Raw genomic sequence first — 27257 nt, forward strand, 5'->3', positions numbered from 1 at the left:
TGATCAATTAATCTATGATAAAGGGGGCAAGATTATTCAATGGGGAAAAGACAGATTTCAATACATGATGCTGGGAAAACTGGAGAGATACATGCAAAAGAATGAAACTGGATCACTTTCTTATACCATACACAAAATTAAACTAAAAACAGATTAAAGACCTGAATGTGAGACCTGAAACCATAAAACTCTTAGAAGAAAACATAGGAAATAAATTCTTTGACATTGGCTATAAAAACATTTTTCTGGATCTGTCTTCTGAGGCAAGGGAAACAAAAGCAAAATTAAGCTATTGGGACTACACCAAAATAGATTTTGCACAGCAAAGGAAACTATGAATAAAATGAAAAGGCAACCTACTGACTGAGAGAAGATGTTTGAAAATGATATATCTGATAAGGGTTTAATATCCAAAATGTATAAAGAATTTAAAGAACTGAGCTCCCAAACCCCCAAGTAAACCAATTAAAAATGGGCAGAGGACCTAAATAGACATTTTCCAAAGACATACAGATGGCCAACAGACACACAAAAAGATGCTCAGTATCACTAATCATCAGGGATTTGCAAATTGAGACCACAATGAGATATCACCTCCATCTGTCAGAATGGCTAGAATCAAAAAGACAAAAAATAACAACTGTTGGCGAGGATGTGGAGAAAAAGGACCCCTCTGCACTATTGATGGGAATGCAAATTGGTGCAGTCACTGGCGAACACAGTATAGAGGCTCCTCAAAAAATTAAAAATAGAATTACCACATGATCCAGTAATTTTACTACTGGGTATTTACCCAAAGCAAAATGAAAATACTAATTCAAAAAGATATATGCACCCCTATATTATTGCAGCATTATTTACAATAGCCAAATTATGGAAGCAAACCAAGTATTCTTTGATATATAGATGAATAAATAAAGATGTGGTATTCTTAAAAAAAAAAAAAAAGAATAAGATTTTGCCACTTGTACCAACATGGATGGACCTAAAGGATATAATCCTAAGTGAAGTAAGTCAGACTGAAAAAGACAAATACCATATAATTTCGATCAAATGTGGAATCTAAGCAACAAAACAAAGGAACAAAATTTAAAAAGACAAACAAAAGAATAGACTGTTACACACAGAGAAGAAATTGGCAGTTGCCTGAGGGGAAGTGGATGGGGGAGGCATGAAACAGAGAAAGAGAATTAAGAGTATATTTATATGATTAGCACTGAGTAATGTATAGAATTGTTGAATTATTGTACACCTAAAACTATTATAACACTGTACGTGAATTATATTTCAATTAAAAAGTATGGTGGTCCCATTTGTATTTTCAAAGTGTTTAGTCATCTACCTGTGAATGAATCCTTACAGAAAGGCCAAAGGTTTATAGACTAAAACAGTAACAAAGCTTCCCTCTTGGGAGAGTAATAGATGGAGAAGAAAGTAGGTAAACAAAGGAGAAACCATTGTGTCTGACTCTTACACAGTTTCAGTTTTACAAAAAAGATAATCATCTAGCTGACATTTTTTGAATGTACTATGGTGGGTTTTGTTCTAACAAGCTGAAAAGACAGAGTGCTTGCCTGCGAACCCATCTAAAAAACAAGTAAAATGTCTTCTGTCTCCATGCACAATTCATCCCATAGACATGACCCATGTTGATATTCTAGCCCCACCAGGGAATTTTTACCAACTCAGTTCTTCAAATGTGCCCTCCCTCTCCAATCCTCCTCCTCTCACGGACTTCTTGATTACCAACACAAAAAACAAGAAGAATAGCCCAGGTTTATATGCCTAAGGCAGTGTCATCTGTGGTTAAGGCTTGGGCTCTAGAGTTAGATCAGATGGGCATCTGCCATTTGTTCACTGTGTGACCTTGGACAAGTCTCTTAATATGCCTGTGCCTCTGTTTCCTCAGTCAATAGGTACTGACCCTCATAGGTTTGGTGAGAGGATTACATGAGCTAAGACATGTTTAAGCACTCTGAATAATGTTTACCATGTATTAAATGCTCAGGAAATGTCAGCCATAGACAAATCAAAGAGCTATCTGCAAGCAACAGACTGTCCCAGTGATGAAGAGAAAAGAAAAAAGTCATCCAAGAGGGCAGGAATCTTAAGAGAATTTTACAGATGATGGCACAAAGAAGGACACAATGGCTCAATGTCTTGCCTGAGGTCACACAGGTGGTCAGCAGCAGTGCCAGGACCAGAAATCAGGCTCTCTCTGCCACAGCAAAATGCCATCAAGGAAGAAAAAGGAGGAGAGCTCGAATACTGGCTCTCCACTTAGGTACATGTTACAGGTCTTATCTATTCCATAATTATAAATTATAATGTTACAATAACACCTGAATAACTGATTCTCTTAGCGGGGGAGTAAGAGCTACTCTGCAGACTCTACCTACGGGGGTAGGGGAGAGGTAAAACAATTGTATCCATGTTAAAGACTTAAGGCAAAGCTTGTTTCTACAAAGTATCTGGGATAGTAGCCCAGAATGTCAGACTACTTCCGCAGAGCTCCCAGAGAGACACCAAACAGTCTAAAAGATCTGGCCCAGGCTTAGTGCTCAGTCCTGACCACACAGCCTGCAAGCCCTAAAGGGAGATCACAGAAGCAGTGGAGTGGACGGGGAGTGTATGCTGGGCAAAACGTGGAGACTGGACCCCAGAAATAGATAGTGCTAGAAACACCTCCACCATATAACTTCTGCCTTTCAGCTTGCCATACCCCCACCCATCTACACCCCAAGCCGCCTCTTCCCCATCAGGCTTTCCATGCAGTCCTCTCCTACCTCTCCCACCTTTCCAATCTTTCTACCCATGAACCTCTCACAGATCATCCTGCATCACAACCCACTGTCCCCAAGCATAGATAAACATTTTTGAGCCTCAGTGCTTTGTCCCTGCTTTTCTTTTCTCCTAGAATACCTGCCACCTGCTGTCTCATGATCCCTTTCCTCTCGACCAAAACTGCTGGGCAAAATCCTTTCCCAGAAAACAAACCATTCCATGAAGCTATCCTACAATAAGAAGTCCTCTTTCCATTCTCCGCACTCCCAGAATCTTCTAGCTCTTTTTCTGGCACCTGATAAATTCCAGTCTCCTCTCAAGACTCTCTTTCCTTTATAACCTTACATCAGTGTATCATTAACAAGAGGTTAAGACTCAGTAAATGCTAGCTGCTAATATGGAGGTCAGAATAGTGGCTGGGAAACCGACATGCAGCAGAGGAAGCCGAGAAGGATGGAAATGAAGAGTGAGCACAACAGCAAAGACTTACTATGTGTCAAAACTATTGTTTAACCTGTGTTAACTCACTCAGTGCTAGAGACAACCCCATGAGGTAGGTCCTATTAATATCTCCACATTACAGAGGGGGAAACTGAGGCACAGATGGTCTAAGTAACTTGCCCAAGTTTCGAACAGTAGGGTTTTGAATTAAACTAGGCCAACAGGTTCTTTATATTGTTTCTTTGCAACACTGTTCCTTCTAACTCTGCACCCCTGAAAACCACTTCAACTGTTCCACCCACTGTATGCACTGCCTTTCTGATTCAAAAACACACTCTGCAACTTGCAATTATGGCACCAAATTTCCACCAAAGGTTTTCTGAGCCAGAAATGAAACATCAATGCTGGCCAGATCTGCCATGACAGTAAATAACATATGACAAAGTCTCAAATCCAAAACATTGCTTAAGCAAAATTATAGATATTTTGAAAGGAATGGGCCCCAGGTCATTCACCTAGCTTATTATTTGCCATCATTTCCATTGCTAAATCCTGAAATATATACCACAACTATCTGCAGGCATACACATCTAACAGTCAATCTAAATATTGTTTTGATAGTGTTGTACATGAATTTAGCGTCAGTCCTTCCATCGTGGCCCAGAGTTTACTTTCTGGGCCTGCACTCAGAGAGCCATGAGACTATCCTCAGGTGCAAGGAAAAAAACAAATAAGAAGACAAGGGTTAATATCCCCTGCTAATGGTTATTTATGACACAGTTTGCATACTTTGTCCTTGAGATAATGGCTATTCCCTTAAAACTCCCCTACAACCCTAAACCTTACCTTCAAAATAACAAGTGTTTTCCTACATACCAGGATAAGGGCCGCTCTCTTTCTCACTCTGTAGTCTTTGTACCATAACCACTCAAGTCTGCTTCTGTACTGCCCACTTGCCTGCTTGCTTGTTATAAAAAGCCCTAAGTCCTTGGACTCGGGGCCACACGTTTAGAGTTCTGTGTTAACTCTGTGTGGTCCCGGCCAGTAATAAAGACTCCCTTAATTTGGCTCAGTGGTCTCGATTGGTCTCTGTGTCTCTCGGTATAACATTTTGGAGGCCCCAGTGAGATTTCGGAGACCCCAGACCTCCAGGTTCCTGTCCTCTTCCAGGGCAAAACAGGAGACGCCTGCACCCTCCCCAGCTCCTGAAGACGTCCTGGACCCAGGGAAACACTATATCATTCCGCTGCCCCAAAAATGGCCCCAGTTAATCTGTGGGAGTCGCCTGTCTAAACCTCCGGAGGTAAGTCGGTTTATCATCTGAATTCTGAATGCGCATGTGGTTCTGTCTTGGGGATTAAGTGGAAGACTGGATGCAGCACTACTTCCTGTCCCAGGGCCACACCGAGATGTCAGATAGGCCCATCAGTAAACCTGTAAACCTGTTTTGTGGCCACTTTTGTACCTGTTTCGTCCTGTTGTCATTGTAATTATTTTTAGTCTCATCTGTAGGAATTCTGGTATGGCGCCCAACCCGGCCCACCCATGGCAGTGGAAGGGGGACCTGAATACTCCCCAGAGACTTCAGATGTCTCTCTGTTACAGGGCTCCAATTCTGTCTGGCCCACCCACAGTGGTGGAAGGGGGAGCTAATCACTCCCCAGAGACTCCAACAGTCTCATCTGTAGAAATTCTGTAGGAGGGAATGTAATAACCTCGGTGTGTGACTCAGTCTGGCTTGCCTGCTGGGTTCAATTCTGTGGCTCCACGGGTGGGCACCCTAAAGGTCCCCAAAAGCCTACGGAGTTTGAGTGGGCCCGTCTGTGATTCCGTGTTGAACAGCATAGTCTATGGCAGCACTGGAATAGTTGCTGATTGTAAGTCACAAAGCTGAGACTGCTACAGCTAAGCATCACCTAAGTTCCTTCAGGACACGGCCAGACGCGCATCTGACTGGTCTCTTCATTAGAGGGGGCACCTCTATCCCTTTGTCTGTCTTTGCGACACCACTTCATAGGAACATTATGGGGTTGGGACTGTGCAAAGAAGGGGTTTTGGGGGGACTATGGAATTATGTAAATTAAAATGGCCCACTTTTGGTGTAGGACGCCCTTCAGAGTGCACCTTAGGTGTCCCAACCATCCGCCGCATCTGGCATGTTGTAGCCAGATTCCCAGATTACCTTGATCAGTTCTTGTATCAAGTCCTTGTTAGAGATTGCCCAAACTCTTCCCCCTTGGGTGCAATTTATCTGCAACAAGCAGAGACACTGGAAAAATGAGTGCCTGAATCAGAAAGGTCCCCCCAAACCCAGCTGATATTGGGAGGAACCTCGAGAAGGAGACCTTATTGGTCTGGCAGAGATAAAATCAGATGGAAGGGGATGTTAACTCTCTGTGTTTCTCTGCCTAGTGATGTGAGGGCTTCTCTCTCATTCATTTCCCAAGCTAACAGCTATAATTGGAGCCAACTGTGGTTAGTATACCTCAGGATGGGGACTTTAAGGAATATTCCCAAGCAGCTGCTGAAACTCCTTTTGTTTCAGGGAAATTCCCTGTCTTCTCTGGACTGACATGAACTGCCTAATTCCACTGGTAAAAATAAAACAAAAGAAACCTGAAGTCTGCTCCTCTGTCTGAGCTGACAAAATTTAAAACTGGGAATTCTCTTTCTCTGCCTTCTGCTGGCACCTCTCCTCTTTTGCCCTTCCTTGGGTGGATGGGTGGGGGTGGGGGCGGCCTGCATAACTGACTCCTCAAGCCCTCAGGCAACATCAGCTCCTCCTCCTACCCTAGATGTTGAGGAGCGAAGACTGAAGACCACCTAAGTCAGATTTCCCCACCAACTTTCCAGGTCAAAATTAACTATGGGGAACAAAGTAACTTATGTGGACTCAAGTAAAACGTATTCACTGTTTAAGTTAATTTAAGTTTGTTGGTTTGAGATAAACAGTGTTTATCAACATTAAAAAAAAAGCAAAAAAGAAACAAACTTGTATTCTACCCAGATTTGCTGAAGGTCAAATAAGCTCCTGTTGTCTTTGTTCCAATTTGTTAACAAAAGGATGACCTAAAATGATGGTTAATTTTGTCTGTCTCATAGATTTCACAGGTAATTGTTAAGATAGCTTTCAAAGTCTCTGGTAACCTAAAACATTAAACAGTTTTGCTTGTATGATAAATTAAGATTGAATTCATTGGCTATCTAATGAGATAAGAAGCTAAACTACTAATTACTAGATGTAGGTTTGTGCTTCTCACTTGTTGCAAAAAAAAAACTAAGGATATTTGGAACTATCGAAAAACATGCTTTGTGCTTAATGGATTCATAAGTTTGCATCTAAAAATTTCTAATATAACATAGAGTTCACAACTGATTACTATGGGAGACTAAGGTTTCTACCAGTTAAAATATTCCTAAGTGTACTTAAGACTGATGAAAAATAAGAAAAGCAACCCTGTATGTAGGCAAATGGGAGATATGTAGAAAAGATATGAGGAATAGAAATACATTTTTGTTGAGGGTAAAAGAAAGTAATTTTGTCCTAAATGAGACTGGTAGTTTGGAGAGAAATGGCTTTGTGACAAAGTTTAAAGCAAAAAAATTTGTAAAATTTCTTTAGAAAGAAATTTTATGTGTGCTCAGATGGACTAAGGTTAAGATAAATGAAATTTTAAATATACACTGGTATAAGGTTGAAACACTGCTTTTCTCTTTGTTCAAAAGACAAAGTTTTCTTGGATTGTGATCTGCTCTTGGTAAGACAATGTAAATGAAGGTTTTCTCTTTTGTCTGCCAAGGAAACCAGTTTCATCTTTATCAGGTCTTTGATTGTTTAGTTAAAACTTCTCAATGTTAAAGGAGCTAGGTTTTGCTCACAACTATATAATGCTATACATTCGCCTTTAGGATCTTTTATTGCCACTTTGGTTGAATTAATACAGTTTTAAGATTTGTAATGATCTGTAATCCTATTTAAGATGTGCTTTATAACTTCCTAAGGTTTTAACAAACTTCCCAAGATTTGAATGGTAAAAGAAGTCTCTTGATCAATCAGACCCTTTTATTTGGGATCCTAAGTTACTTGGGAAAGCACTGTTATACATGGTAAACCTTAGGTTGTATTGCATGGGTAGATGCTGTAATTGCCCAAATATACATGCAATTCCTAAAGTTTTAATGTTTTGCTATAAGGTTATCACTTAATATTCTGATTACTTGAGTGTTATGTGTCACAGAAATAACAGAATTTCTTTGTCAGTTGCACGATAATGAACTCTCATCAGATCTTTAACAATGTCCATTTCTGAGATTTTGTCAGAGATAATTGTTCTTATTCCCTCAAAACAATGTGTTTCTTCTTCAAAGAGATTTATAATAAATCTTTAAGATTAATACTTAAATGGGTAAGAATTTCCAGAGCTAAAAAGCTGCATTCAAACTGAACAAGAATTAGAAACATGGGACTAAATAAACTGAGGAAGATTATAGTTTTGTGACTTTTGCTGGAAATATTGCTGGTTCTCTAATGTTTGCTTATCCAGATTAAGGAAACTTTTTCTTAAGATACCTATGATATACAGAAATGTCATATAGTATTCATTTGTAAACTGAAGCATTTATCTTTTCTCTCTACCTAAACCCTCTAAAATTCAAAAACTCCCAGTGAATATTCTTTCTTTTATGGAAATTACAATTGTTTACGTAAGGCTGATAAGAATCTGTTCATCTTGTAACAGGACACAATTGGAAATACTGGTTATTTTACCAAGGCATTGACTGGAATGTCATATTTGAGAGTCACGCATAGACTCAGATATGACCAGATAGCTTTAAGGAACTAAGGTTGACTTTATGAAACATGGAGCCATAAAGGCCCTTGGAAATGTTGGCTGGATACCTTGATTACAGAGTTCCCAACAGTCTCCCCAGGTGAGTAAAGAAGGTCACTTGCTGGCAGGTGCAGGAACCTCAGGATATCTTGGGGACCTCATGAAGAGGGATTCACCCAATTCTACAGGTATTGCAGGCCTGTCTGATGGGAAGTACCTGGCTTGGCTTCTGGTCTGGAGAGGCTACTAAGAGTTCAACCTAGAGATTCCTTATAAAAGGTCCCAGCAAAGTAGACTTTGAAAGATCCTCATGAACAATCGCTATTCTTGCTGGGCTTATGTAAATAATTAGGCCAGGGTTGTTAAGACTGGACTTGTTCTACAAATGCATTAGTCTCAATTTGTCTATCTCTGGAAATGGGGGTTTTTAGAGAGAAAAACTACGTTTCAACAATGCACCATTATGGATGTTAAATTCTAGTTCTGGTTGTCTTTAAATGTTTGCTGTTTGCCTAAATTAGACAACTTGTCTAATTAGAAAAATTGTCATAGTAGTCATGTATACACAATCATCTATGCTTGTTATTCTGTGGGGATGATAATAAGACTGCAGACCCAATGGGTATATGATTATTTAAACAACAGGATGGATCTCTAAATATGCAAACCATATCCTCCCTAAACCTGATCTGACATTTACTAGAAACCCACCCTATATAAACCCAAGATATCTAGTTTATTTAAAGGATGAGGGTCACCCCTTTCAAAGACTTGGAGATAGACTTCACAGATATTCGACCAAGCAAAGGATTCAGCTCTTATTAAAGTTTCAGGTATCACACCATGGGTCCATCACTCTGGAGTTAAGTAGGCCAACTCAGAAGAACCCTCAACCTGGTGAAGTGATCCAGGTCCAGTCAACCTGCTTAAACTGACCCTCAAAAAGACACCAGCCCCTAGGATCTCCAGCCCTACTCCAGCCACACCCCAGAAGCTGGCTGGTCTACACATGCCAGAAGCTTGAAGAATCACCATTCTGATAAGATAGACTGTCCTTATTATTTGCCATTGAATTGGCAGAGCTTACCCCAGAAAGCTGGGAAAATAGTGAGAGGTTCCTGTTCACACTCACCTTCCTCTTATGGATAGGATATTCTGTTGGTATTGATTGCCTCTAATCTGGGACCCATTTGTAAGAGCAGGGTCAGCAGTAGTTGATCATCAGGAAACAGTAGTCTGGGCCCAGGCACTAGGGCATAGGAGCTCAGCACAAAAAGTTAAACTCATTGCCCTAACTCAGGCACTAAGGCTGGCGAAAGGAAAAACTGTCAACATCTATATGGACAGCCAGTATGCCTTCACCACAGCACATGTTCATGGATCCCTATACAAAAAATGGCAGCTCCTAACCACGGCAAGAAAATATAATGGTCTTAAGGTCTTCCTACAACAGACTCAACTAAGAGGATGAGTCCATGATTTGACTCATATACCTAAAAGCCAGTGGGGAATGTTGCACATGAGTTTAGCATCAGTCTTTCCATCTTGACCCAGAGTTTACTTTCTGGGCCTGCACTCAGAGAGCTAGGGGACTATCCTCAGGTGCAAGGAAAAAAACAAATAAGAAACAAACAAAAAAAACAAATAAAAAAAGGGTTAATATCCCCTGCTAATGGTTATTTATGACACAGTTTGCATACTTTGTCCTTGAGATAATGGCTATTCCCTTAAAACTCCCCTACAACCCTAAACCTTACCTTCAAAATAACAAGTGTTTTCCTACATACCAGCATAAGGGCTGCTCTCTTTATCACTCTGTAGTCTTTGTACAATAACCACTCACTTCTCCTTCTGTACTGCCCACTTGCCTGCTTGCTCATTATAAAAAGCCCTAAGTCCTTGGACTCAGGGCCACATGTTTAGAGTTCTGTGTTAACTCTGTGCGGTCCCGGCCAGCAATAAAGCCTCCCTTAATTTGGCTTCAGTGGTCTCGATTGGTCTGTGTCTCTTGGCATAACAATAGAATAATGGGATTAACATACAATTATAAAGTTACTGATGCACACAGTTGTCTGTCATGTATTTAATGTGCTTTTTAACTATCATAAAGGAATTTGGACCTCCCACTATGAATAGGAGAATATAGAAAAAATATATTTGGGTTGCAACTACATATACATGTAAGTGAAACAGCAATTACCTATATAATTCAGAATTTAAGTCACTTAATATTAAACATCCAATTAACAGAAGCAAAGATTTTTGTTAGTTCAGAATAAGTCTGATAACTTTCTCAATTTTCTATCAAAACACTCAGGGTAATGGGGGATGGATAAAGACTTCAGCTTTACAAATGTATACTCTGTTCTCACAGAAAGAAAAGAGAAAAATAAATCTGACAGTAGATTCAGCTTTGATGTTTGGAGAGGCTTACAAACAGGACACCAGTTAAACTTCTCTCCCTAGGAAATTTTAAAATAACACACAAGTAACCAAAAAATTAAATTATTAACAAAACAAAAGAAAAGGAAGCCGACGGTCTGTGCAGTTTGTGGCAGCGAAAGATATTTTCATCTCTCTGAGGAAGAGAAGATAATGAGAACAGCAAAAAAGACGCAGGAGAGAGATCACAGCGGGAGAAATAAGATACCCAGCACGTCTCCAAAACTTACCCAACTCGGTCTGTTTACTCAACACTATTTTTCTCACTTGGCCAGTTTTAAATCAGACAGCGGCTGGGCTTTTGTTGTTGCTGTTTCTGTTCTTTTGATCCCAGAGCCCCATGAAAATTAAACTGTGCGCTGGATGGGATCTGGCCCGGTCTCAATTAGCCGGGAAAAAAAGTTTTAAGCCTGGATCCTCGGTTGCTTCTTTGGGAATATGAGTAATAGTAAGTGGCTAGCAGGAGAGGACGTGGGGGACGTGCTCCGCTGACGTCGCGCCCGCGAAGGGGCCGCACAGTTCCTCAGCGCAGCTGTCCAGATGTGCCTCATCTGGTCCCCCCCACTCACCCCCCGTGGAAGCCTCTGCGGCCCAACTGCCCCGAAGCTCCAGCTCATTGGTGGCCGCGACTCCCTGCTTGCCGCCTATTGGCCAGCCAGGCCTCCACTCTCGCAGGCCTGGGCCCGCCCCCGCCCGCCGGGCTAGCTCGCTCCATCCTCGATAGGAACCTGGAAGTGCAGCGCGGGCGCTGATGTGGCACTCAGCAGCGGCAGCGGGCCCGGGAGGGGCTGGGGTCCTCAGGGGCTCCAGCGCACCCAGGATTTACTCTTGCCCCGGCTCGCGTTATGCTCATGCTTTTAGGCCTTTAGGCTGGTTTGTTTAAACTCAATAATTGCGGTCTGTTCTTGGGATGGAATTAAGGCGCGCCGGAGTTGGCTTAAATCCCCTACATTTCCGAGTGGAATGGACTGGGGCCCCGGGATGCCCACGCCCCTAAAGGGCGTTCAGGCCAGGCCTGAGGGCTTCACACTTCCCAGTTTCTCCAGGGAGCGAATAATAAAATTCAAGAGCCTGTTGCTTGGAGATAGTATTCTTTTGTTGGGGGGGCGGGGGAGGGAGGGCGCGAGGGAAGTTAATGAATCCTTCACTGAAGTCCTTATTAACATGAAAGGTGAGTGTTTCTGCGGAGAAGCCCAGTTATAGGAGTGATTTAGTCACAGCAGTGCTTTGGGAGACTTGGCTGCCGTTGGNTTTTTTGCTAGGTGATGGTAGTTGTAGAAAAACAGGAAATCTTGCCTCATTCTGTGAGAATCTAGCTGGAACAGCACCAAATGATACTTTGATCCTGGGGAAATCGTGTAGGGGTTGACTGGTTGGTTAATGAGTTGGGGTGGGGAGGGGTCTGCAAATCAATTACTGTTATAATGTAAGGATATGATAGAAAAGTGATGTCACTGAAATATTAAAATGCCTAGAGCAACACTCATTTGGGCCACACACCGTGAAAGGTTCCAGGCCTTGTACTCAACACCTTTACCCACATTATCATATATAATTCATACAACCATCTTGTGAAGTAAATGCTACAATTATCTCCATTTTCAGATGAAGCTACCAAGATGCAGAGAAGTCTATTCTAGCACGTCATCAAGGTCTCCAGGTTATGCTTGTGGTACTACATCATGGGTACTTACCATCATGGACTTACCTACCATTTGCCAGGAGTGAGTAGGTCAGAATTTGGTGAGTGTATGTCTCTACCTTCTGATGTCCAAAGCTTTCATACCACAGATGCTGTCCTCATGGTTGTTATATTTGTTATCTATTGCAATGTAATAAATTACCACAGATTTAGTAGCCTGGAACACCATGCATTTATTATTGCACAGTTTCTATGGGCCAGAAGCTGAGGCATGGGTTAATTGGATTTCCTGTGTAGAGTCTCACAAGGTTGCAGTCAAGGTGTCTGACAGGCTGCATTCTCATTGGAACACTCAACTGGAAAACAACCTGCTTCTGAGCTCCCTCAGGTTTTGGCAGCATTCATTTTTTTCCCAATTTCTTTCTGGATGTCATCTAACAGGTGCCCTTACTTCCTAGTGTCTAGTCTCTGTAGTTCCTAAAAACCAGGAGGTAAGGATCTTGGGGGGCCCTTACAGTGTCTGACGCAGTGGACAAGTCAAACACCTTAGTTTAGGTAGCCCTGATTACAATGTGATCACACCTCCACAAACACTCCAAAAATTTAGGACCTTGTTCACCAAGTGAAAAGATATGTGAGTGGATTAACAATATCCAATCCTTCCAGCAGACAAGGAAACCCACAAAGAAAAGCTTGCTATTGAAAGTAATCATGAGTTTGGCTTTCTAGAACATTTGTAATCTGACAATGGGGCACCTTTTATCAAGAAAGCTACACAACAGTGGGTGGATTAGTTAAAGTATGTGACCACCCTTCCACACTCATCACCACTGACAGGCAGCTGATATTATTAACTATTGGGAGAGTTCCCTCAAAAACTACTTGAAAAAAGCATTCCTGGTGAATTCTGCTTGCAAGATGAAGTAGACATAATTTTCCCTATTTCCACTGCTAGTACAACTAGAAATCGGACTTAATACACAGGCATACCCTTTTTTATTGTGCTTCTCAAATAATTTTATTTCTTTCAAATTGAAGTTTTGGCAAACTTCTGTTGAGCAAGTCTAGTGGCACCATTTTCCAACAGCATTTACTCACATTGTTTCTCTGTCACACTCTGGTAATTCATATAATATTTCAAACTTTTTCATTATTATTTTATTTGTTTTGGTGATCAGTGGTTACTCTTGCTGAAAGCTCAGATGATAGCATTTTTTAGCAGCAAAGAACTTTTTAATTAAGGTATGTACAGCATTTTTTAGACATAATGCTATTGCACACTTTATAGACTATTGTGTAGTGTAAATATAACTTTTATATGCACTGGAAAACTAAAAAATTCATATGACTCACTTTATTGCAGTGGTCTGGAACCAGTCTGGATACCAGCAATATCTCCAAGGTATGCTTGTATAAATAAACATAGAAAGACTTTGAAAGGTTACAAGAAGAAGGTAGACAGGCTAATAATCTAGGGACACAAAGAATGACATGATGGTGAGTTCCCTGGGTTTTCTTTCTGTCTCACTGGCCCAGACTTTGAGCCCAACAAAAACCTGCTCTCTCTAGCCAAAAGATTAGGAAGGGAAGCCTAGAAAAACAAAAAACAAAAACAACAACAACAAAAAAAAGTTTAGACATAACAACTATAATCCAGCCAAATACCACAGAAAAAAAATACCATCAGCAAAGGCCAAATGGAATCCTAGACTCCTACCCTTACCAGGTTACACTAAGGTAAAAACAAAGGGTTTGTCCTTTGAAAAGGTCAATATAATGGACAAACTTCTAGCATGACTGACAAAGTTATAAAAAGAAGAGAGAGAGAGAGAAATACAATTACCAATATCAGAAACAAAACAGAGGATCTCACTACAGACCTTACAGGCATCAAAAAGACGATAAAGGAATCCTACAAACAACTCTACACATATAAATTTGACTTAAATGTAATGGACTGTTTCCTTGAAAAACACAAAAGACCATAACTCACCTAATATGAAATCATTTGAATAGCCCTATAACTATTAAGGAAATTGAATTCATAGTTCAAATATTTTCAAAAAAGAAATCTCCAGGCACAGATGGTCTCACTGAAGAAATCTACCAAATGTTTCAGGAGGAATTAACACCAATTCTACATAATCTCTTCCACAAAATAAAAGAGGAGATAACATTTCTGCAGTCACTTTGTGAAGACTGTATTGCTGCGACACAATACCAAACAAACACAACACACACAAAAAAAACTACAGACACGTTTCCCTCATGAATATGGATTCAAAAATCCTTAACAAAATATTACCAAATAGAATTTAACAATATATAAAAATAATTATACTCTATGACCAAGTGGGTTTTCCCCCAAGGATGGGAGACTTATTTGATACCCAAAAATCAATTAGTGTAATCTTTGATATTAACAGTCTAAAGAAGAAAAATCACACAAACATGACAATCGATGCAGAACAAACATTTGACAAAAGTCAGTATCATAAAAATGCTCAGAAAAGGAGGAATAGAGGGGAATGTCCACAATTTATTCTACAAATTCCTGCAGCTAATATTCACTTAATGTAAAAGACTGGATGTTTTTCATGTATACATTGTGACTGTATTTATATAACCTCCTTGCAATGACAAAATTATAGAAACAGTTAATAGATTCATGACTGTCAACGGTTAAGCAGGTGGGAGGGGGAGGAAAATGAGCATGGCTGTAAAAAGGCAACATGACAGATCCTGTGGTGAGGGGCTAGTCTGTAGCTAGACTGTATCCATGGCATGCTTTTGTGATACTGTACTATAATTTTGCAAAATGTTACCATTGAGGAAAACTGGTTAAAAGATGCATGAGCTATCTCTGTTATTTCTTACAACAGTATGTGCATCTACAATTATCACAAAATAAAAAGCTTATTCTAAAAAATATCTTTTATTTTATCTCCCTCACCTCCTTCTGGTCAACTTAGTAAAGCAGTTTGGTCACTGAGCAAAAATTCCTTTCTTCTCCAGAAAGGAATACTCTCCTCTAGGCTGCTTCCACTGTTCTGGGTAAGGGGTGGAGGGTTATACAGAAGTATTTTGAAAATTCAGAATTATGCCTTGGCCGTTCTTGGGCATGATGTTGCATTCTTTCCCTACTGGCAACACTAGGTCATCTACGTTGATATACCTTCCAGGTGCAGGCTGGCCAAAAGGGGGCCTAGAGGATTCAAATTTCATTCTGGTTCAGCCACCCCTTATTGGATTGACACGGTCCTAGATCGTAAGGATAATGAGCACTTGGTTGAATACACTGCTCACTGAGTCCTCCTACAAAAGCCCATGCAGGCACAACTGGAGGACATAAGGGATCTCTCTGTAAGTTTCACTCAGATGCGTTTGTCTTTCTTGCACCTGATTCTCTGAACAAAAGATGTGGGTGTGAAGTGGATATAATTAGGAAAGAGGCGAGGTATAGTTACTGGAATGGACACTGATTTTGTAGAGACAAAGGGAGAGCAACAACCCTAAGGAGGGACACCATAAACCCTGGGACATAGGGAGGAGTGGATGGGAACATTAATCATACATTGTCTTTCAGAACTGCCCCTAGGGGCTTTCTCCCCAAGGAAAAGACCATGAGGCAACTCTCCCAAACTGTTGCAAGCATCTTAGATGACACGATAGATATGCCGTTCCCTGTCAGACAGCCCAGACCACAATTCAACCCTCCCCAAAAGTCTATTGGAAACAAGAGATGACTCCAGCTCCTATAATGCCCTGACACAATACCTGTCAACACCTCTGAATGGTTCTTCACTCCCATTCACAGTCATCCTTTGAGTTAGTGGCATAGACAAAAAGGACAGGTTGGACTGACTACCCTTAGGTGGTCTTTCTAAAAACAGAGACTTGTGGAGCACCTGAGTGACTCAGTCAGTGGAATGTCCGATTTCAGCTCAGGTCATGATCTCGCAGTCTGTGAGTTCAAGACCCACATTAGGCTCTGTGCTGACAGCTCAGAGCCTGGAACCTGCTTCAATTCTGTGTCTCTCTCTTTCTCTGCCCCTCCCCTACTCACACTCAGTCACTCTCTTGCTCAAAAATAAACCAACATTAAACAATCTAAAAAGTAAAATAAAAACAGAGACTAGCTTCAGTTATTCTAACTTAACTGGGAACCCTAAGGCTTACCAGCTCACCATGTGCTACATTGGAGGCACTGCCAATCTATACCCCCTACTCCACACTGATATAGACCTCCCTAAACAGAGACTTCCCAACAATTGTCAACAACCCTAGACTTTCAAGGAACACCATGTGCATCGCTATGAATGAACTTCTTGATGTGAAAGCCAGGCACTAACTTGCCTCCCCCCTGCAAACACAGTGAGTTGCACCTTCAGAATTGTCACAAAAGACCTGCAAGTGTTTAAACAACCACTACCAGCAGATCACGTAACTCTCAGACAAAGGAGAAGATCTCTTAAAACGAAGACTATTACTTGGAGATGCTTCCCAAAAGGATCAATGACTCATTATTCATGTGGAACTTGCTGGAAGCTTCCCCTACAATGGCAGTCATCCAATTAGAAAAAATGGTGCACAATTTACCCCTTACCGTAGCTGAAGTGGTCTTGTTCCTCAAAGTCATTCAGGTCAGGATTATTAAGGATGATAGACTGTCTCCTTATGGGCCAAGACAGAGTTTGTAAATCATAAATATATCCTGCTGAATTTAGAGTTATGCCTTGCACCAAGTGAAAAGATCAACACAGAAATTTAAAGAGAAAGACACTTTGTTTTCTAAGGTCTACCATGATGGCTTATAGGATCTGTTTAGCGGGTGAATCCAGAACCTTGGGCAGAGAGGGAGGCAGGGTTTGAGGTCAATCTAGCTGCTTGAAGTCCTATTGATGGTAACTAAATTACCATCAATAATGATAATTATTGCTATCCAATATTAGTAAATAATTTAGCAATAATGGTAAATATGGTTATCCACTTATTGTCCTTAATTAAATGCTATCCATAACAAATCCAATGGATTAATCAGATTGGTTGATGAAGTGGCATACTTGTGGGAAAATAAGCTCCAAGTAAAGATGATATAGAAACAAGAGATGGATATTGTTTGGAAGACAATCTTCCGTGGGTGTCTCTCATTTCTGTTGTCTTATGTGCAGAAGTATTGAGAGCCTTTCTGCCAGACTATCTTCTCAAGAATGTTTGCAGAGCACTCAGCTCTGGAAAATAGAAATAACATCTCCTTCCAAAGCAGAGGGCATAATAAAGAAAATGTCTCCTCTTAGGGCAGAGGTTGAAATGGTTTGCTTGCAAATCAGAGGACTCTAGATGCTGGCGAGGATGTGGAGAAATGCGCACCCTCCTACACTGTTGGTGGGAATGTAAACTNTGCTTGTGAGGATGAGCACTGGGTGTTATATGGAAACCAACTTAACAATAAACTATTTGTAAATAAACAAACAAACATTAAAAAAAAGAAATGGTTTGCTTGCAACCCATTATAAAATACTGGGATTTTCTAAGCTCAGAAACCCATTCTATGTTCATACATCAACTGTCTCTTATTGTATAGAATTTGAGATTCTGAGAACCAGCTCAAATGCTGACACTCTGGCTGCCATTATTACTGTGAATAGTAAACTGTCCTTCCACTCTGACCCAGAAGTCTCATGTCCTTTTTCATCATTCATGACACTGTAACAGACTAATGTGTTAGCTTACATGTAGGGTACAATTTCATAACCTTTACATTCTTTGATAAAAGCACTATGGTCTATTAGCCATCACCACAGATCTCTATCAGTCAAGGCACTATATTTGTTACTCTGACCTTGTTTGCCTTACGTCATTAAATCCACCCTTGTATGTGATGGTAGGTGTCTCACCTACAATCTCATATTCTAAAATCTCATCATTGCTTTCAGGAAGCCCAGTACCATGGCAGCATCTATCATCACCCCTAGACTAAGGTAGTTTCTCAAAGACACCAGTGTCACACTTTGTTATTAGAGCATTCCTTATTACCTTATGAATAGAGTGTCCCCTGGACCTTCTTAGAAAACATGACCAAGGGATGGGTCCTCCGGTCTCATATAATAAATCCACTCTAATATTCCCAACTTCCTGAGCCCTCTGATCCCTTTTTCAATACCCTGCCAAGGCAGTTCTGGAATTTCCAACTCTTTTATTACAAACTTTTATTGTGCCCAAACTTCACTGGGTCATTCCAGCAGGCTACTAGGACAAAGTGTCTTTGCCAGATTATTAAGTGCTAAGTCACAGGAGAGTGCTACCATGTTAATAAACTTCTTCCTATCTGGTCTTACATTTCACCCTATGTATCCCAATGTTCACATGTATTTTTCCTGGTACCTGCTAGTTCATTATAGCTGGGTCTCACAATTCTTTTGGGAAGCAAGGTATTTCATCTTGGTGACAGAAGTGTATCTCTCCACTTAGGCTATTGGTTCAGAGACAGTGAGGTGTATGGGGGTGCAAATCTAAGAAGAATGAACACTGCCCTGTGAAGTAGTCACCTCAGGGGATCCTTCATGGCTACCAGGCAAAGTGAGACTACTGTCCTCTAACAAAAGAAAGGCAACTGCTTTTGCCAACCTCAAGGATTTAAGGAAATCAGGAGTTCAAGATTCTAGAATACCTATTCGAATATCTTTATTGCAGGCATCAGAATCTCACTTCTTGATCAGGGCTCTGGTTTTAGCATAGGAGACATATCAAGTCTACTTATTCAGTTTCTTTTGCAGGTTTGCTAAGTTTTCTACTAGATCTTGGGCTTGATTTTCATCACCATATGCTGTTCTCTTTAAACAGTGATGAAGTTCTCTTCAAACACTGCCTTTGAGGCTTCTCTGCTTTAATAGCCTAGATCAAGTTTACAGTTGCCTGAATTGAGCCTGTCATTCTCTTCTTTGAGGCTTTTGAGACAATTAACAAAAGCCTGACAACTCTCTAATTCGTGTAATCTATTCTAATACAGATCAAGTGCTGACCCTATGGTATTATCTAGAGTTTTTTTTTCCAATTATACTTCGTCCCAATGCGTGAAAAGTAATAATCTGAGGGTTAGGGTTAGGGTTAGAAGTCTGAAGCCAAAAGTGAAGAAAAGATTCATATTCAGTGTTTGAAGTAAGATGCTGTTCACCTGAGGTAAGGCTTCTCACAGGGAATTATCTGCTACAGTTGCATTAGAAACCTGAAGTGGGCTCAAGGGATGTGACACAAGGCACCAGAGGCATCAGCTATGTCTACCAAGCTAACAGAAAGGGGAAATGGAATAGTAGAAAATACTAAATTTTTCAAAGTCAATAAAGGAGAAAAAAGAGGACACAGAACAGGTAGGACAAATAGAAACCACTTAGCAATATGGTAGATTTAAGCAGCAATATATCAGAAATTACATTACACCTAAATAAACCAAACAAAAGACGTATTATCAGTGTAGACCACACACACACACACACACACACACACACAGAGCTATATGCTATTTACCAAAATAAAAGCATCTATAATAAATATGAACACTAACCAAAAGAAGGCTAGCAAACAAAATAAAGTTTACTGAAAAAAACATTAGTAATAATAGATATTTCATAATGATAAAAGATTCAATGCACCAGGAACATATAACCATTCTATTATATACACCCAATAACACAGCTGCAAACTATACAAAGTGAAAATTGGCAGAACTGCAAGAATAAAGGGACAAATCCACAACCATATGAGATACATTTTTAAAATTTTGTTAATGTTTATTTATTCTTGAGAGAGAGAGAGAGAGACTGAGCATGAGCAGAGAAGGGGCAGAGAGAGAAGTAGACACAGAATCAGAGCAGGCTACAGGCTCTAAGCTGTCAGCACAGAGCTCAATGTGGGGCTAGAACTCAGAAACCATGAAAGCATGACCTGAGCTGAACTTAGACATTTAACTGACTGAGCCATCTAGGAGCCCCTCTATGGGATATTTTAATAACCCCCCTCTGTGAATTATAAAACAAATAGACAAGTTAAATTCTAAAAGTGTAGAAAATTTCAAACTCACAATTAACAAACAACTTGGCATTTATAGAATACATAGAACCATATCAAACATCTGCATAATACATATTCTTTTCAAACATGCATGAATCATTTATACAAATTGATTATAAAAATCAACAATTACAAAGATTTTGAGGCCATACAAGATATGTGTTCTGACTACAATGAAATAAATCAACAACTGAAACTAAATATAGTATATCCATGATTTGGAAAATTTGAAAAATATACTTCAACATAACCCATGGGTCAACAATGCAATCACAATGGGAACAAGAAAATGTTTCAGCTGACTGATAGCATATCAAAACTTTTGAAATGTAGGAAAAGGTGAAACTTCATAGTATTAAATACATATTAGAAAATACAAGAATGGGACAAAAACTGAGGACTGATGGACGTGGGGGGGAGGGGGGGATGGGCATGGAGGAGGACACTTGTGGGGATGAGCACTGAGTGTTATGTGGAAACTAATTTGACAATAAACTATTTGTAAAAAAAAAAAAAAGAATGGCTGGAAAATCAATGATTGAAGCATCTGCCTCAAGAATATAGTAACAGAAGAACAAAATAAACCCAAAGAAAGTAGAAAAAGGGAAATAATAAAAGCAGAAATATATAGATTTAAAAATGAAGGTGCGCCTGTATAGCTCAGTCTATCGAGCATCCAGCTCTTGATTTCATTCAGCTCAGGTCATGATCTCATGGTTTATGAGTTCAAGCCCACGTTGGGCTCTTTGGTGGCAGTATCTGGAGCCTGCTTTGAATTCTCTCTCTCTCCCTCTGTTTCTGCCTTCCCCACCTCCTCAAAATAAATAAATAAACTTTTTAAAATATGAAGTAAATACCAAAAGTTCAGAAATAGCCGAAGGAAAAGTGATGAATCATCAAAGTAATAGTTAGTAAAAGTTTATTGGGCACACACCAAGAAAACAGTTTGCAAAACAGGAGACTCAAACCAAAACATGGAATGTGTTCAGAGACATATTGCTTAAAAGGAGCTTATATCGTGAGAAAGCAGTGACTGTTTATTTTTCACAGTGATTGGTTACAGCATTGCAATTTTCTTAACTGATAGGGAATTGTTCAAGGGTTACATCATATCAACCCTGGGAAACATTTTAAGTTTTGCTTATGGTTTTCAGAGGCATAAGCAAGAAATGGATCAGGTCAAGTTACTCTTATAAAGTAAGCTAAATAAAGCTCTGTTTGGATGACTAAACCAGCAGACTAGTTTTATCTGCTCAGGGAATTTTCAAGGCTGGTCTCTGTTTTTGATTTTAACAATGTATATATAATGATATGAAAAGATATTCACAATATATTGCTAAATGGGAAAAAAAGCAGGATATCAGGCATTTTAAGTCTTTATAAATGTATAAAAATATTATTTCAGGAGATTGGTACTAGGTATGACTTTTACTCTCTACTGCATATACTAGAATGTTGTTTAGATTTATTTTTACAACGAATATACTTACATTGTATATTTTCAACTTTTAATTTTTAAATAATTTCAAAATTACAGAAAGATACCAAGATTAGTACAAAGAACTCCTGTACATCCTTTATGCATATTCTCCAATTATTAATAATTTATTACCAAATTTGAGCTCACTCTGTCTCTGTCATCATATATATATTTACATAAATATGTGTATTTAACACAAATACAATGTTACCATTTAATCCAAACAGTCAAGTTTCAACGACTGTTCCAATAATGTACTTTATAGTCAGGATCCATTACAAGATCATGTGTGCATTTGTCACATTTCTTTGCTCTCCTTCAATCTTTTTAAAACTTTTTTTAATGTTTATTTTTGAAAGAGAGAGACAATGTGTGAGTGGGGGAGGGGTAGAGAAAGAGGAAGACACAGAATCTGAAACAGGCTTCAGGCTCTGAACTGTCAGCACAGAGCTGGACATGGGGCTCAAACCCACAAACTGTACTGCGAGACTATGACCTGAGCCAAAGTCAGATGCTTAACTGACTGAGCCATGCAGGTGCCCCTGCTCTCTTTTAATCTTAAACAGTCTTTTAGTGTTTCCTTGTCTTTCATGACCTAGATTCCTTTTGAAGAGTACAGGTCAGTTACTTTGTAGAACCTCCTACAAAGTAGGATTTCATTTGGAATTTGCCAGATGTCTCCTTATGATTCATTCATTTTTGGCACCACACCACAGAAGTATTATGCTTTTTCTCAGTGCATCAGATCAGGAGGCACATGATATTGATTTTTCTTATTACTGGTGATATTAATTTTATCCCTTGGTAAGATGATATCTGCCAGGTTTTCTACTATAAAGTTAATTATATATATTGTACTTCTTACGTAAGTAATTAATAAGTACTTGTGGGAAAATAATTTGAAGCTATGTCTACATTTATTAGTTGGCATTCTACTATAAAATAAGCTTTTCCTCATTCCCCATTTATTTGCTTTTTTATTTAATCTGTATGGATTAATGGATTCCTATTTTATAATGGGTAACATTGTAAAACTTTTTATTTTGAGTCTTAGATTGGCCCAGACTTGGCAAGGAGAAGTCCCTTCAACATTTATTTATTTTTGAGAGACAGAGGGGCAGAGCATTAGCAGGGGAGGGGCAGAGGGGAGGGAGATAGAGAATCTGAAGCAGGTTCCAGGCTCTGAGCTGTTTGTCAGCACAGAGCCTGAGGTGGGGCTCGAACCCACAAACCATGAGATCAAGTCAGACACTGAGCTGAAGTTGGTTGCTCAACCAACTGAGCCACCCAGGCGCCCCTGACGTCCCTTCAATGTAGCTCGTGGATCCTTTTGACACATAGCCATCATTCTGTCTTTCTTTACTTTCTGATTTATGATGTTCCCAAATCAACTGGGATTTGGGAACTGGTCTTTTTATCTACCTTAACCCTGGAGCCAACTATTTCTCCAAGATTCTGTAATTCCCTAGAGTGGACAATGGTATTTAGAGACCAAGAATGTGCTCGCTGCTATTGTGTTATTGCTTCTAGGCCCTCTTAGTACAGTGTGTGTGTGTGTGTGTGTGTGTGTGTGTGTGTGTGTGTGTGTGTGTATGTGTGTGTGTGTAAAATATCATCATTATATATGGTAATATTTTGTATTATCATATTTATGGCAATATTTAATCAGTGTCAATTTCCTGATTTTAATGGTTATGCTATGATTATGCAGGGGATTGTCATAATATTTTTTAAAAAGTATACAATGAATTATCCAGGTTATAGGGTATATTAACAAACTAAAATATTAAAATATTCAACATTTATTTTTTAAAAAATAGAGTATCATGTCTGCCACTTGCTCTCAAATGGTTCAGAAAATAATAGCAAGAAAAGAAAAAAAATTATGTATACATATGCACACATATGCATTTATCCATATATATGCACATATATATACACAGAGAGACATACGTACCTATTTCTATATATTTAAAACCTCCAGTTTCAGTCAGTCCAACAGCATAGGGCTTATTCAACACACTCTTGCACTTTCCATATTTTGAAACTCCTTTCTCTGACAGTGAGGCAGTTGGCCTTCATGAACCTCAAAATATTTCTGTATAGACTCAATCTCCCTGAATGTAACTAATCTTCCAGCTGCACCAGCAGATTCCTTAGTCCGAAGACATGCCAACCAGTACAAACACACATACCTACACATGCACCTAAACCAACTACAATAGGTTTAACCCTTAGTCCTGAGATAGGGAGAAAGAAGAGGAGAGGAGAAGAAGAAAGAAAAGAGAGGAGAAAGGGGAGAGGAGGAGGAAGAAAGACTACCAAATGGCCTCATGACTAAATTACTTACTGTAATTTAGGGAGAGGAAAAAATAAGGAAGGAAAGAAGGAAGAGAGGAGGGAGGGAACAAAGAAATGAAGAGAAGGAAAGAGGGAGAAAGGATAAGGGAAGGAAGGAAGGCAAGAAGGAAATATGACCACTTATTATATAATTTCATAAAAGACTTAAAACTTCTTCCAAAAATATACATAAAAATATGTCTAGAAAAGACTGGAAAATGTTGCCATAATATTAATCACAGGCAGTCTAGGTAGTTAGGTTTTGAATAATTTTTGCCTACTACTTTTTACTTTATACTCTTTCAATAATCAACATGTAGTATATTATACTTTTAAAATAAAATAATGGAACAGAACAAAGTCCACAAATCGATTCACATGCATATGCTTAATTGATGTTTGACAAAGATGCAAAGAAAATTCAATGGAGAAAGGATAGAGCTTTCAACAAATTGCTAAAACAATTGGATATTCGTGTGCAAAAAAATAAAATATTTTTCCAAAACCTATGTCTGCCCATACTTTGCAACATATGCAAAAGTTAACTCAAAATTTATTATAGATTAAATGTAAAACTTAAAACTATATAACTTGTAGAATATATAGGAGAAAATCTTTCATAATCTTGGGTTAGGTAAAGATTTCTAAAATATACCAAAAGCACAATCCATAACAAAAGAAAATGAGAATTTGAACTTTATTAAAACTAAGAACTTCTGCTCTTTGAAAAGCACTATTAAAAGAATGAAAACACAAGTTATCTATTGGAAGAAGATACGTAAATCACATATCTGATAAGGACTTGTATCCAGAATATGTAAGAAAGAAATCCTTAAAAATCAAAACAATTTTTTCAAAACTACCTAGTATTTTTAAATGGGCAAAATATCTGAATAGAATTTATTTTAAAAAAACATACTAATAGCAAAAAAGCACTTGAAAAGATGTTCAATATAATTCATTAGTCATTTGGGAAATGGAAAATTAGAACCCCAGGGAGATACCGTTACATACCTGCTAGTGTCACAGCACTCCTACTGGTCTTGAGGGTTATCCTGCTTCAAGCTTAGGCACTCTGCTTGGTGACCAAAACTCCAGGGTTTATAGCAGAATTAACCTACTTCCCTTGACATACTGCAGATTGTTGAACTTGAGGAACAAAGGACCAGATTTTCTGGAAGGTAAGGCCTTACCACACTAAAAAAACAGGCACCCCATGGTGTCCTCAATAAGAGATTCTGGGTCAAGGGGCAGGAGTCTGCACTGCCTTGCCAGGATGTGGTTTGATGGACTACAGGGGTAGCCTTCACTGAGATTCTTGGGAGTCTGGCAGAGGGGAGAAATCTGAAAGCCCTACAAGGACAAATGATCAACTGCTGAGCACCAGCTTCTCCTACACATGCCTCCTCACCATTTCCCATCCTTCCCCCTTGGAAAGTTTCATGCTACATCTGGACTGGGGAGATGGTCTTTGGGACATTAGTCCACCATCTTCCTTGGTTGTCAGCTTCCTGAATAAAGCAACCTTCTTTTTTCCACCAACATTTGTCTCTCCAATGTTAACTTTCAAGCAGCAAGTAGCAGAACCTGAGTTCAAAACCAATCCTCTATCTGGTAACATTATAATAGCCAAAATTAAAAAGATTGGCCCCACCAAGTGTTGATAAGGATGTGTAGCAACTAGAATTCCCATGTATAGCTAGTGGTGACAAAATAGTACAATTGCTATAGAAAACAGTTTGACAGTTTCTTCACAAGTTAAAGTACACTTACCCGATAGCCCAGCAATTCCATTCCTAAAAAAATGAAAGCCTAGGTTCACAGAAAGACTGGTACATAGAAGTATAACTACTTTATTTGTAATAGTCAAAACTTACAAACAACCCAAATGTCCATTAATAAGAAATTGGATAAACAGGTTGTGGTACCTCCATATAATGGAATACTATGCAGCAATAATCAATGTGAATGAATCTCAAAATAGTTGGGCAGGGTAAAAGAAGTCAGACCAAAATATTCTGTATGATTCCATTTATATAAATTTCAAAAAAACACAAATTAATCTTTAGTTATGGTAAATAGATCTGGGACAGGGTAGAGGGTTATGGGAAAGAAAGGGAGAACTTACAAAAGGGCACAAGTGTATTCATGTGTCAATATTTATCAAATTGGTAAAATTTATGTATATTTAATAATAAAAAGAATAATTATTAAACTGTACAATATAAATATGTGCAGTTTATTGTATGCCCATTATACCTTTATAAAGCTGTTTTAAAATGATGTTTTTTAAATAAAATAATGCTATCCAAAATATCATCATGCAGAAGTATTTTATCCCACAATTATTTTTTAAGAATAGATTCTTGTAAGTAAATTTACTAGGTCAAATAGTAATGATATTTTTAATGTTCTTGAGACACAAATTACTTTCAAGAAAGGTTGAACAAATTGTTACTGTTAAATATCACTTTTCACCCTTCCCAAGCTCTAAGAACTTTTTTTTTATGTTTATTTTTGAAAGAGAGAGAGAGAGAGAAACTGAGCACAAGCTCAGAATGGGGCAGATAAAGAGGGAGACACAGAATCCAAAGCAGGATCCAGGCTCTGAGCTGTCTGCACAAAGCTCATCACGGGGCTAGAACCCATGAACCATGAGATCAGGACCTGAGCCTAAGTCTGAAGCTTAACGAACTGAGCTATCCAAGCACCCCTCTGAGAGCTAATTTTTTTAAAACATTTGCAAATTTGATAATTTTAAATGGCTTTTTATTTTCATTTACATTTGCATTACTATGGGTGCCATATTTTAAACAGAAAATTAACAACTATAGAGGTTTGAGGGAAGGCATTTAGGTTGTGGGAGCTGTGGAACTCAGGTTTTGTGAGAGATGATGAATGGTACAAGAATATTTCCCTGAGGAAGCCCCAAGGGACCAGAAAGGCAGAGAAAGTCCTGAGCTCTCCCTTCTAGGAACTGTAGGGCTATCTTACAGGGAAGGGACTAGACCTACGGTATAGGGTACTAGAAGGAAAGAAAAAGATCAGATTCTGTGTGGTCAGAGCTCTTACCAAAGGGAGACTGTAGGTCAGGATGAGAAAGGATCTTGTTTTGTTTTGTTTTGTTTTGGTGGTGAGAAGTTGGGTGGCCCAGAATAGCAGTGTCAACTCTGTGATCCTTAACACAATGAAATAGGCTGCCTTCCCAGCCCTTGCAATCGTCAAGAAA

General features: G+C 39.1%; 1 protein-coding gene across 2 annotated transcripts in view; it reads right to left on the reverse strand.

The window, feature by feature from the left end:
• TMEM45A (transmembrane protein 45A) overlaps positions 1–11048 on the reverse strand; it is a 78085-nt gene extending 67037 nt beyond the window's left edge. For both annotated transcript variants that reach the window (XM_077774910.1, XM_077774912.1), the window contains exon 1: positions 10730–11048. The gene's annotated coding sequence lies outside the window, so the exon portion shown is untranslated. The remainder of the gene's footprint in view (positions 1–10729) is intronic.
• Positions 11049–27257: the final 16209 nt, after the last annotated feature.

This window comes from Crocuta crocuta, unplaced genomic scaffold (genome assembly GCF_008692635.1).
Source record: "Crocuta crocuta isolate KB4526 unplaced genomic scaffold, BGI_CrCroc_1.0 scaffold6, whole genome shotgun sequence".
NCBI classification, from domain to species: Eukaryota; Metazoa; Chordata; class Mammalia; order Carnivora; family Hyaenidae; genus Crocuta; species Crocuta crocuta.